Raw genomic sequence first — 12,272 nt, 5'->3', positions numbered from 1 at the left:
AACGTCAAATACCTAATTACTCATCATAAAACATTTCTGAAAAATACATAGTGTACAGCAAATGAAAGACAGGCATCTTGTGATTCCAGCCAATATTTCCGATTTATTAAGTGTTTTACAGCGAAAACAAAATGTAGCGTTATATTAGCTTACCACAATAGCCAGAAACACTTGGGCGCCGACGACTAGTTACATTTACATTTAAGTCATTTAGCAGACGCTCTTATCCAGAGCGACTTACAAGTACATACATTCATACTTTTTTTTGTACTGGCCCCCCGTGGGAATCGAACCCACAACCCTGCCGTTGCAAGCGCCATGCTCTACCAACTGAGCCACACGGGGCCTAGTTCACATCTACGACAGATATATGAAATAGCATCATAAAATGTTTCTTACTTTTGCTGATCTTCCATCAGAATGTTGGACAAGGTGTCCTTTGTCCAGAACAATCGTTGTTTGGATTTAGAACGGCAACTTTCCCTCTTCATTTAGCAAGCACACTAGCCAGGTGGCACGACGCTCTCCATGTCAACAAACGGAAGAGAACGGAACACGGCAAAACTCCCGAAAAATTTTCAATAATCTGATGAAACTATATTGAAAAAACATACTTTACGATGATATGGTGACATGTATCAAATAAAATCAAAGCCGGAGATAGTAGTCGCCTATAACGGCAGGTAAACAGAAGGCAATCCCACTGTCCACCTCGCGCTCTTCAGAGTACCGAAAATGGGGGACACGTCATTCCAAGATGATGTGTTCCATCTCAGACCAAGATAATCACCTCATTTCTTCTCTCACAGCCTCTTGACATCCAGGGGAAGGTGTATGACGTGCATGTATACTAATAGTTCTCATGCCCATTTATAGGCAGGAAGAAGAACAGAGCCTCGATTTCAGACTTTCCACTTCCTGGTCAGGAAGTGTGCTGCAGAATGAGTTCTGTTTCACTCAGAGAAATAATTCAAACGGGTTTAGAAACTAGAGAGTGTTTTCTATCCAATAGTAATAATAATATGCATATTGTACGAGCAAGAATTGAGTACGAGGCCGTTTGAAATGGGCACCTTTTATCTGGCTACTCAATACTGCCCCTTGCAGTTAAACAAGGCTGCAACACTAAGTCTACTAATGATAATGACATTACCTACAGCTCCATGGTGGTTCTACAAGGCTGCTATACTAAGTCTACTAATGATAATGACATTACCTACCGCTCCATGGTGGTTCTACAAGGCTGCTATACTAAGTCTACTAATGATAATGACATTACCTACAGCTCCATGGTGGTTCTACAAGGCTGCTATACTAAGTCTACTAATGATAATGACATTACCTACAGCTCCATGGTGGTTATACAAGGCTGCTACACTAAGTCTACTAATGATAATGACATTACCTACAGCTCCATAGTGGTTCTACAAGGCTGCTATACTAAGTCTACTAATGGTAATGACATTACCTACAGCTCCATGGTGGTTCTACAAGGCTGCAACACTAAGTCTACTAATGATAATGACATTACCTACAGCTCCATGGTGGTTATACAAGGCTGCTATACTAAGTCTACTAATGATAATGACATTACCTACAGCTCCATGGTGGTTATACAAGGCTGCTACACTAAGTCTACTAATGATAATGACATGGTGGTTATATAAGGCTGCAACACTAAGAACTAATAATGATAATGACATTACCTACAGCTCCATGGTGGTTCTACAAGGCTGCAACACTAAGCCTACTAATGATAATGACATTACCTACAGCTCCATGGTGGTTCTACAAGGCTGCTATACTAAGTCTACTAATGATAATGACATTACCTACAGCTCCATGGTGGTTATACAAGGCTGCTATACTAAGTCTACTAATGGTAATGACATGGTGGTTATACAAGGCTGCTACATTACCTGACATTACCTACAGCTCCATGGTGGTTCTACAAGGCTGCAACACTAAGTCTACTAATGGTAATGACATTACCTACAGCTCCATGGTGGTTATACAAGGCTGCTATACTAAGTCTACTAATGATAATGACATTACCTACAGCTCCATGGTGGTTCTACAAGGCTGCAACACTAAGTCTACTAATGATAATGACATTACCTACAGCTCCATGGTGGTTATACAAGGCTGCTATACTAAGTCTACTAATGATAATGACATTACCTACAGCTCCATGGTGGTTATACAAGGCTGCTACACTAAGTCTACTAATGATAATGACATGGTGGTTATATAAGGCTGCAACACTAAGAACTAATAATGATAATGACAATACTTACAGCTCCATGGTGGTTCTACAAGGCTGCAACACTAAGTCTACTAATGATAATGACATTACCTACAGCTCCATGGTGGTTCTACAAGGCTGCTATACTAAGTCTACTAATGATAATGACATTACCTACAGCTCCATGGTGGTTATACAAGGCTGCTATACTAAGTCTACTAATGGTAATGACATGGTGGTTATACAAGGCTGCTACATTACCTGACATTACCTACAGCTCCATGGTGGTTCTACAAGGCTGCAACACTAAGCCTACTAATGATAATGACATTACCTACAGCTCCATGGTGGTTCTACAAGGCTGCTATACTAAGTCTACTAATGATAATGACATTACCTACAGCTCCATGGTGGTTATACAAGGCTGCTATACTAAGTCTACTAATGGTAATGACATGGTGGTTATACAAGGCTGCTACATTACCTGACATTACCTACAGCTCCATGGTGGTTCTACAAGGCTGCAACACTAAGTCTACTAATGATAATGACATTACCTACAGCTCCATGGTGGTTCTACAAGGCTGCTATACTAAGTCTACTAATGATAATGACATTACCTACAGCTCCATGGTGGTTCTACAAGGCTGCTATACTAAGTCTACTAATGATAATGACATTACCTACAGCTCCATGGTGGTTCTACAAGGCTGCTATACTAAGTCTACTAATGATAATGACATTACCTACAGCTCCATGGTGGTTATACAAGGCTGCTACACTAAGTCTACTAATGATAATGACATTACCTACAGCTCCATGGTGGTTATACAAGGCTGCTATACTAAGTCTACTAATGATAATGACATTACCTACAGCTCCATGGTGGTTCTACAAGGCTGCTATACTAAGTACTACTAATGATAATGACATGGTGGTTATATAAGGCTGCAACACTAAGAACTAATAATGATAATGACATCACCTACAGCTCCATGGTGGTTCTACAAGGCTGCTATACTAAGTCTACTAATGATAATGACATGGTGGTTATACAAGGCTGCTATACTAAGAACTACTAATGGTAATGACATTACCTACAGCTCCATGGTGGTTATACAAGGCTGCTATACTAAGAACTACTAATGATAATGACATTACCTACAGCTCCATGGTGGTTATACAAGGCTGCTATACTAAGAACTACTAATGATAATGACATTACCTACAGCTCCATGGTGGTTATACAAGGCTGCTATACTAAGTCTACTAATGATAATGACATTACCTACAGCTCCATGGTGGTTCTACAAGGCTGCTATACTAAGTCTACTAATGATAATGACATCACCTACAGCTCCATGGTGGTTCTACAAGGCTGCTATACTAATCCTACTAATGATAATGACATGGTGGTTCTACAAGGCTGCTATACTAAGTCTACTAATGATAATGTCATGATGTTGGCCTGTGGATAAGGTTTATGACCCCCCCCTTAAATACCTTTCTCCCTTCCCTCTCTCTTGACTCTACAGAGGGACTCTTGAATAGCCTTTGTTTAACATGGAGAGTCTGGGAACATCAAACAAGTGGAGGGAAAGGAACCATATTTCGGTAATCCAACCAGTTGAAAATATGCGTTGGTACTTAATGAATATGATGTCAGTTCGGTTGTCATCTGAGACATTATGACTGATGACAGGACGACCTAAACTGTATCTGGGAAAGTCTACACATTATAGTTATCAGATTCACATGGAATTGTTGTGCAATTCAAATGTTTAAATATACAATTATTTGTGAAAAGATGAAATGTAATTTTAGCTTCCAAAAGAGAGATTTGGGTTTTCATAAGGTTAGGGCTCTGCTCAATCAGTGGCCCGCCGCTGTGAAGAGACATGGGTTATACACTATGAAACACACCCTTCTCTCCCTCCACTATATAAGCCCTTGACGAAAATGTAACCTCCTGTTCCGGGTACATTAGGATGACGGTCCGATGTCAGAAGGATTCAGATAATAACTACAGAACGAAGCCAACCTCAGCGTGAGCTTTGGTTGCGAATGGTATGAACTTTGAACTCTTATTCGCTACAGAAGTGATACCTCCTAGCCGTTGAGTTAGCAGCAGCCGCTGTAAACGTGGGCTAGGAGAGGACAGACAGAGTATCTAATCTACCACACAACGACGACACTACAACGTATCCCGTTCACCACCAGAGACACTCTTCAAAGGACAAAGGACTCTGTTGGGCAACACGGCCTTCCATCTACCACCAACCTATTGAAGCGCAGCTCAGAGTAAATATTTATTGCATTTTCCTTTTCCAAATGGGCGGTAATTTAGAATGCATAAGATACTGTATTTATGATAGAGACATCACTTCTCCCTTTGTTCTTCAGTCTTCCCGCTCTTTCACTCAAACCCAACCCCCTTTTCTATGTGTAACCAGCTGTCATATCTGTTCCGTCCGCTAGGGACGTTTTCCATTATGACTTCATTTGTAATCAAGGTATGATTCATTCTGTGTATATGTAATTCTGTGTGATTAGTTAGGTATTTAGTAAATAAATAATTAAACCCAAATTTGTATTGCTGATTCAACTTGTTAGCCAGGGTTCGTGAAGATAACCAAGAATTTACAACTTTCAGATGAGACTGAAATAAGGTGCCGATTAATATTGACTGCTATTGATGTAAAATATTACTAGGTCTTTAAGAGTTTATTCGGAAGATAACTGCTCTGTAAATATTCTTTCGTGGTGCCCCGACTTTCTAGTTAATTACATTTACATGATTAGCTCAATCAGGTAATATTTATTACAGAGAAAGGATTTTATAGAATAGCATGTCATATCACTTAATCCGGCATAGCCAAAGACACGACAATAATGACATGGTGGTTATACAAGGCTGCTATACTAAGTCTACTAATGATACTGACATTACTTATTATTATAATGATGATCATAACAATAATAGTAATAATAACAATCAGGAGATCAAGAAAAAGGAGGATTATTATTATTAATATTATAAATATAATTTTTCTGACAATTTGTAACAATGTAAACAACACTAAATAGATTATAAATAACACCAGAGAGGCTGTTCTAACAAAGAAAAGTGTAAAGCCTGACACATTTATGAAATTGTTTATCCGACTTGGTTGCGTGAGGCTTGGTGCACAGGGAATCAGTAGGCTATTAAACAAACACTCAAACAGGCAACAGAAGCAGGATCTGTCTTACTTCTGTAGAGATATATGGATGACTTATAAAGCCAGGCACATTTAACAGTTATTGATTATAGACCTAATTAAGTTGGGGTTTCCTTTCTCCTCACTTTTCTTAGACAATTAAGGCTCCTAACTCGTCTCCTAACTCGTCTCCTAACTCGTCTGTTGCCTCCACCGCATTTTTCTAAACACCAATAACTTTGCTATTATGCACATAGCAACATGGTCTAGGAAAAGGCGCTAATTTAACAGCGCACCGATGTCTTTCAGAACTGCAGACAGCGACCACTAACCAACGCGGGAGAAAGAGCATTTGTTATAAAATAATATTATTTTTATTTGTGTTGCACAATTGTTCTTATGTAATATAACCAAATACAATTTCAGTAGCACATCTCTTAGACTGATGGAATTTGCCATCTCCACGGCCTCCACAATGGATCAGTCCACTCAGACAGGCCTCCACAGTGGATCAGTCCACTCAGACAGGCCTCCACAATGGATCAATCCACTCAGACAGGCATCCACAATGGATTAGTCAACTCAGACAGGCCTCCACAATGGATCAGTCCACTCAGACAGGCATCCACAATGGATCAGTCCACTCAGACAGGCCTCCACAATGGATCAGTCCACTCAGACAGGCATCCACAATGGATTAGTCCACTCAGACAGGCCTCCACAATGGATCAGTCCACTCAGACAGGCATCCACAATGGATCAGTCCACTCAGACAGGCCTCCACAATGGATCAGTCCACTCAGACAGGCATCCACAATGGATTAGTCCACTCAGACAGGCCTCCACAATGGATCAGTCCACTCAGACAGGCCTCAATCAGACAGGTGTCTAGTACACCATGATTTTAAAAGAAAAATGTTTTGCTACTGCTCGACTAAAGAAATCTATCAACCAAACAATCGTCCAGTCGACTAAATGGGGTCAGCCCTACAACAATTAGACAGTTACTATGCCATTCACACTGTCACTCAGCATTAGTTAGACCAGGGATTTACTAACATGTTCCTGGAGAGCAACCGTATTGTATGTTTTCACTTCAACAGGTGAGCTTGAATAGGGTTGGATTGAAAACCTATAGGACGGTAGATCTCTTGGTACATGGTTTGAGAACCTACAGGACGGTAGATCTCTTGGTACGTGGTTTGAGAACCTACAGGACGGTAGATCTCTTGGTACATGGTTTGAGAACCTACAGGACGGTAGATCTCTTGGTACGTGGTTTGAGAACCTACAGGACGGTAGATCTCTTGGTACATGGTTTGAGAACCTACAGGACGGTAGATCTCTTGGTACGTGGTTTGAGAACCTACAGGACGGTAGATCTCTTGGTACATGGTTTAAGAACCTACAGGACGGTAGATCTCTTGGTACGTGGTTTGAGAACCTACAGGACGGTAGATCTCTTGGTACATGGTTTGAGAACCGTGGGGTTATGTAAAACACAGGAAAGATCCCAATTACATACTCTTTGCATCCTCTCTCTTTCTCAAAACACATTGAATCATGAAGCCAGAGGACCTCTGGCTTTCTCATCCAATGTATTTTAAGAACGAGATGAGGAGAGAGGACTCGAAGAGTATGTAATTGAAGGCTAGGAGAGACCCGGTTCCAAATCTTCACACGGTGCAAAACACACCTGGGCGCCTGGGCCAGATTAATCTAATCCCCTCAATGAATAGAAGGGTGTTGACATTCTATTTATCTATATAGATTTTTTTAGATTTAAAAAAAACTTTTAACCCTTTTTTGTGGTATCCAATTGGTAGTTACAGTCTCGTCTCTGCAACTCCCGTACAGACTCGGGAGAGGCGAAGGTTGAGAGCCGTGCGTCCTCCGAAACACAACCCAACCAAGCCGCCATGCTTCTTGACACATTTCCCACTTAACCCGGAAGCCATCTGCACCAATGTGTCGGAGGAAACACTGTACACCTGGCGACCACGTCAGTGTGCACTGCACCCGGCTCGCCACAGGAGTAGCTAGTGCGCAATGGGACAAGAACATCCCTGCCGGCCAAACCCTCCCCTAACCCGGACGACGCTGGGCCAATTGTGCACTTCCCCATGGGTCTCCCGGTTGCGGCCGGCTGCGACAGAGCCTGGATTCAAAACGGGATCTCTAGTGGCACAGCTAGCACTGCGATGCAGAGCCTTAGACCACTGAGACAGAGCCTGGACTCTAACCAGGATCTCTAGTGGCACAACTAGCACTGCGATGCAGTACCTTAGACCACTGAGACAGAGCCTGGACTCTAACCAGGATCTCTAGTGGCACAGCTAGCACTGCGATGCAGAGCCTTAGACCACTGAGACAGAGCCTGGGCTCTAACCAGGATCTCTAGTGGCACAGCTAGCACTGTGATGCAGTACCTTAGACCACTGCTCCACTCGGGAGGCCCGGGTGTTCCCAATCAAGACAATAATGTCATAATAGGTGGACTGCCGACCATTGCGAGTGTACCCATAGGAGCAAAGCAGGAAGTAAAAGCAGGAAGTAAAAGCAGGAAGTAAAAGCAGGAAGTGTACCCATCAATCTGTACTGTGATTTATTGAATCAACTCAACTGACATTACAAAAAATACATTCCATTGCATGAGCCACGTCAGTTAGCATCATTTGAATGAACATTCTACGTTACCATGGAAATTATTGCATCACGCACGTCAAGGGTTACCAATGCGCTGGAGTCTGGAACCAACAGGACGCTGAACAGCTTCTACCCCCCAAGCAATAAGACTCACATACGCTGCTCACATACGCTGCTATTATCTTTCCTGTTGCCTAGTCACTTTATCCCTACATATATGTACATATCTACCGCAATTACCTCGTACCCCTGCACATTGACTCAGTACTGGTACCCCTTGTATATAACCAAGGTATAGTTTCTCATTGTGTATTTATTATTAATTTTATTATTACGTGTTTTACTTTTCTATTGCTTCTTTATTTTCTTTCTCTATGTATTGCGTGCAATTGGCATGCTGACTGCAGGAATGTCCACCAGAGCTATTGCCAGAGAATGTTATGTTCATTTCTCTACCATAAGCGTCCTCCAACGTCGTTTTAGAGAATTTGGCAGTACATCCAACCGGCCTCACAAACGCAGACCACGTGTAACCACGTCAGCCCAGGACCTCCACATCTGGCTTCTTCACCTGCGAGATCATCTGAGACCAGCCACCTGGACAGCTGATAAAACTGAGGAGTTTTTCTGTCTGTAATAAAGACCTTTTGTGGGGAAAAAACGTATTCTGAGTGGGTGGACCTGGCTCCCCAGCAGATGTGCCTCTGCCCAGTCATGTGAAATTTATTTCAATTAAGTGATTTCCTCATATGAACTGTAACTCAGTAAAATCAGTTAAATTGTTGCATGTTATGTTTATATTCTTGTTCTGTATATATATGATTTGTTTATTTTCCCGCCACTTGACAGTCTGCTGGACCAATCCGGTTTTAAAGTTGAAAGTCTTCAGACATTCTTCTCTACCTAGTACATGGCCTGTTTGTAAAACTCCACACAACGTCTGGATCGACAGAAAAATGTGTAACAGAATAACAAAACACAAAAAACAGAAATTAGTCCTAATTAGTCTGTACTTGTATCCTCCTGAAAAATTGGGTCCCCTTTTTTTAAAAGGGTGTGAAAGGGATACAAAGATGGAAGATGTGAGAAATGTATTTATTTATTTATATATTGTTCATTGACCAATCTTCATGTCTGTTCCACCACCCATCTCCTTCTTCCATTCCCTCCCAGGCAGGTAGAAACAGAGTCACATGTCAATTCAGGCTATGAGCTGATCTTTTAAGTGTTTTCCTGTAAATAATGTAAACGTTGGGCTAGTTTGTTGTCATTACAACTCATGTACCAGCTAGTATCAGAAACATATACTGTATTATGGCTCTGACTAGGGCTGTGTTCACGTGTCTGACTTCTGTGAAAACAGAGGACTTACCAAAAACCTTTCTGTTTTTTGACACAATAGTTTTTCCTTGACCCAGTCTCAGTAACAGATCTCAAAGTGGACGACTAGAGACTTTTGTGAACTCGTTACCTTCTCTGAGATTCTGAAGGAGGAGGGAGGGAAGGGAGGTTGCCGGGGACGACACTGAGTTCTAAAGGTGAGCCACTTCATCAAAGAGACTCTGAGCTTTTACCTGTGTGCTGTGTCTCGGTGTGGTGTGTGTTTGTCTGACCTGGACATCTTCCAAACCCCACCGCCAACATCCCCTCAGGCATTCCTTGATGTTGCGGAACTAGACTTACGTATCTGCGCATAGTGGTACACAGTTGTGTGTGTTTGTGTGTGTGTGTGTGTGGGGGGGGGGGGTTAACACACAGTACCCAGGTCTGAATTAGCATTACCTTCAAGTCTCTTCAAGTCTCTCCACCTGGCTCTCCTCATCCCTCCATAGAGGATTATTATTCATTAGACAGAGAGAGGGAGGATGGCTGAAAGAGAGACAGGCTGGCTGGCTGGGAGAGAGAGAGAGAGAGAGGCTCGCTGAGAGAGAGAGAAAAGGAGAGAGAGAGGCTGGCTGAGAGAGAGAGAGCGAGAGAGGCTGGTTGAGAGAGAGCTGACATGTTCCTCTCATGTGTAATGCAGGGTCACAGCTTCATAGTCCCAATGGAAACCAGGTGCAGACTAGTGGGCCATCTGTGTATCAAAGAGCTGAGGCTGAATGTCCCAAATGGCACCCTATTCCCTACATAGCGCACTACTATAGACCCTGGTCAAAGGTATTGCTCTATATAGGGAATAGGGTGCCATTTGGGATACAGGCTTAAATACTGCCACATATATAACTACCTCCAGACTGCAGCAGTGAATCAGGAGGGAAGGAAAGGAGGGAACCTCTGGAAGATGGGAGAGGGGGAGGGAGGGAACCTCTAGAATATGGGGAAGGAGGGAACCTCTGGAGATGGAAGACGGGGAAGGAGGGAACCTCTGGAAGATGGAAGAGAGGGAAGGAGGGAACCTCTAGAAGATGGAAGACTGGGAAGGAGGAAACCTCTGGAAGATGGAAAATGGAAGATGGGGAAAGACGGAACCTCTGGAAGATGGAAGAGAGGGAAGGAGGGAACCTCTGGAAGATGGAAGATGGGGAAGGAGGGAACCTCTGGAAGATGGAAGACAAGGGAAGGAGGGAAACTCTGGAAGATGGAAGATGGAAGATGGGGAAAGAGGGAACCTCTGAAAGATGGAAGAAAGAGAAGGAGGGAACCTCTAGAAGATGGAAGACGGGGAAGGAGGGAACCTCTGGAAGATGGAAAAAAGGGAAGGAGGGAACCTCTGGAATATGGAAAACGGGGAAGGAGGGAACCTCTAGAAGATGGAAGACGGGGAAGGAGGGAACCTCTAGAAGATGGAATATGGAAGACGGGGAAGGAGGGAACCTCTAGAAGATGGAAGACGGGGAAGGAGGGAACCTCTAGAAGATGGAAGACGGGGAAGGAGGGAACCTCTAGAAGATGGAAGATGGGGAAGGAGGGAACCTCTGCAAGATGGAAAAAAGGGAAGGAGGGAACCTCTGGAATATGGAAGACGGGGGAAGGAGGGAACCTCTGGAAGATGGAAGACGGGGAAGGAGGGAACCTCTGGAAGATGGAAGATGGAAGATGGGGAAAGAGGGAACCTCTGGAAGATGGAAGATGGGGTAAGAGGGAACCTCTAGAAGATGGAAGATGGAAGATGGGGAAAAAAAGGAACCTCTAGAAGATGGAAGATGGGGAAAGAGGGAACCTCTAGAAGATGGAAGATGGGGAAAGAGGGAACCTCTAGAAGATGGAAGACGGGGAAAGAGGGAACCTCTAGAAGATGGAAGATGGGGAAGGAGGGAACCTCTAGAAGATGGAAGATGGGGAAAGAGGGAACCTCTAGAAGATGGAAGACGGGGAAAGAGAGAACCTCTAGAAGATGGAAGATGGGGAAAGAGGGAACCTCTAGAAGATGGAAGATGGGGAAAGAGGGAACCTCTAGAAGATGGAAAATGGGGAAAGAGGGAACCTCTAGAAGATGGAAGATGGAAGATGGGGAAAGAGGGAACCTCTAGAAGATGGAAGATGGGGAAAGAGGGAACCTCTAGAAGATGGAAGATGGAAAATGGGGAAAGAGGGAACCTCTAGAAGATGGAAGATGGGGAAAGAGGGAACCTCTAGAAGATGGAAGATGGGGAAGGAGGGAACCTCTAGAAGATGGAAGACGGGGAAGGAGGGAACCTCTAGAAGATGGAAGACGGGGAAGGAGGGTACCTGTAGAAGATGGAAGATGGGGAAGGAGGGAACCTCTGGAAGATGGAAGATGGGGAAGGAGGGAACCTCTGGAAGATGGAATATGGAAGACGGGGAAGGAGGGAACCTCTAGAAGATGGAAGACGGGGAAGGAGGGAACCTCTAGAAGATGGAAGACGGGGAAGGAGGGAACCTCTAGAAGATGGAAGACGGGGAAGGAGGGAACCTCTGGAAGATGGAAAAAGGGGAAGGAGGGAATCTCTGGAATATGGAAGATGGGGAAGGAGGGAACCTCTGGAAGATGGAAGACGGGGAAGGAGGGAACCTCTGGAAGATGGAAGATGGGGAAAGAGGGAACCTCTAGAAGATGGAAGATGGGGAAAGAGGGAACCTCTAGAAAATGGAAGATGGGGAAAGAGGGAACCTCTAGAAGATGGAAGATGGGGAAAGAGGGAACCTCTAGAAGATGGAAGACGGGGAAAGAGGGAACCTCTAGAAGATGGAAGATGGGGAAAGAGGGAACCTCTAGAAGA

Source organism: Salvelinus namaycush, unplaced genomic scaffold (genome assembly GCF_016432855.1).
Source record: "Salvelinus namaycush isolate Seneca unplaced genomic scaffold, SaNama_1.0 Scaffold1310, whole genome shotgun sequence".
Lineage (NCBI taxonomy): Eukaryota > Metazoa > Chordata > Actinopteri > Salmoniformes > Salmonidae > Salvelinus > Salvelinus namaycush.
Note: the sequence above shows the minus strand (reverse complement) of the source record.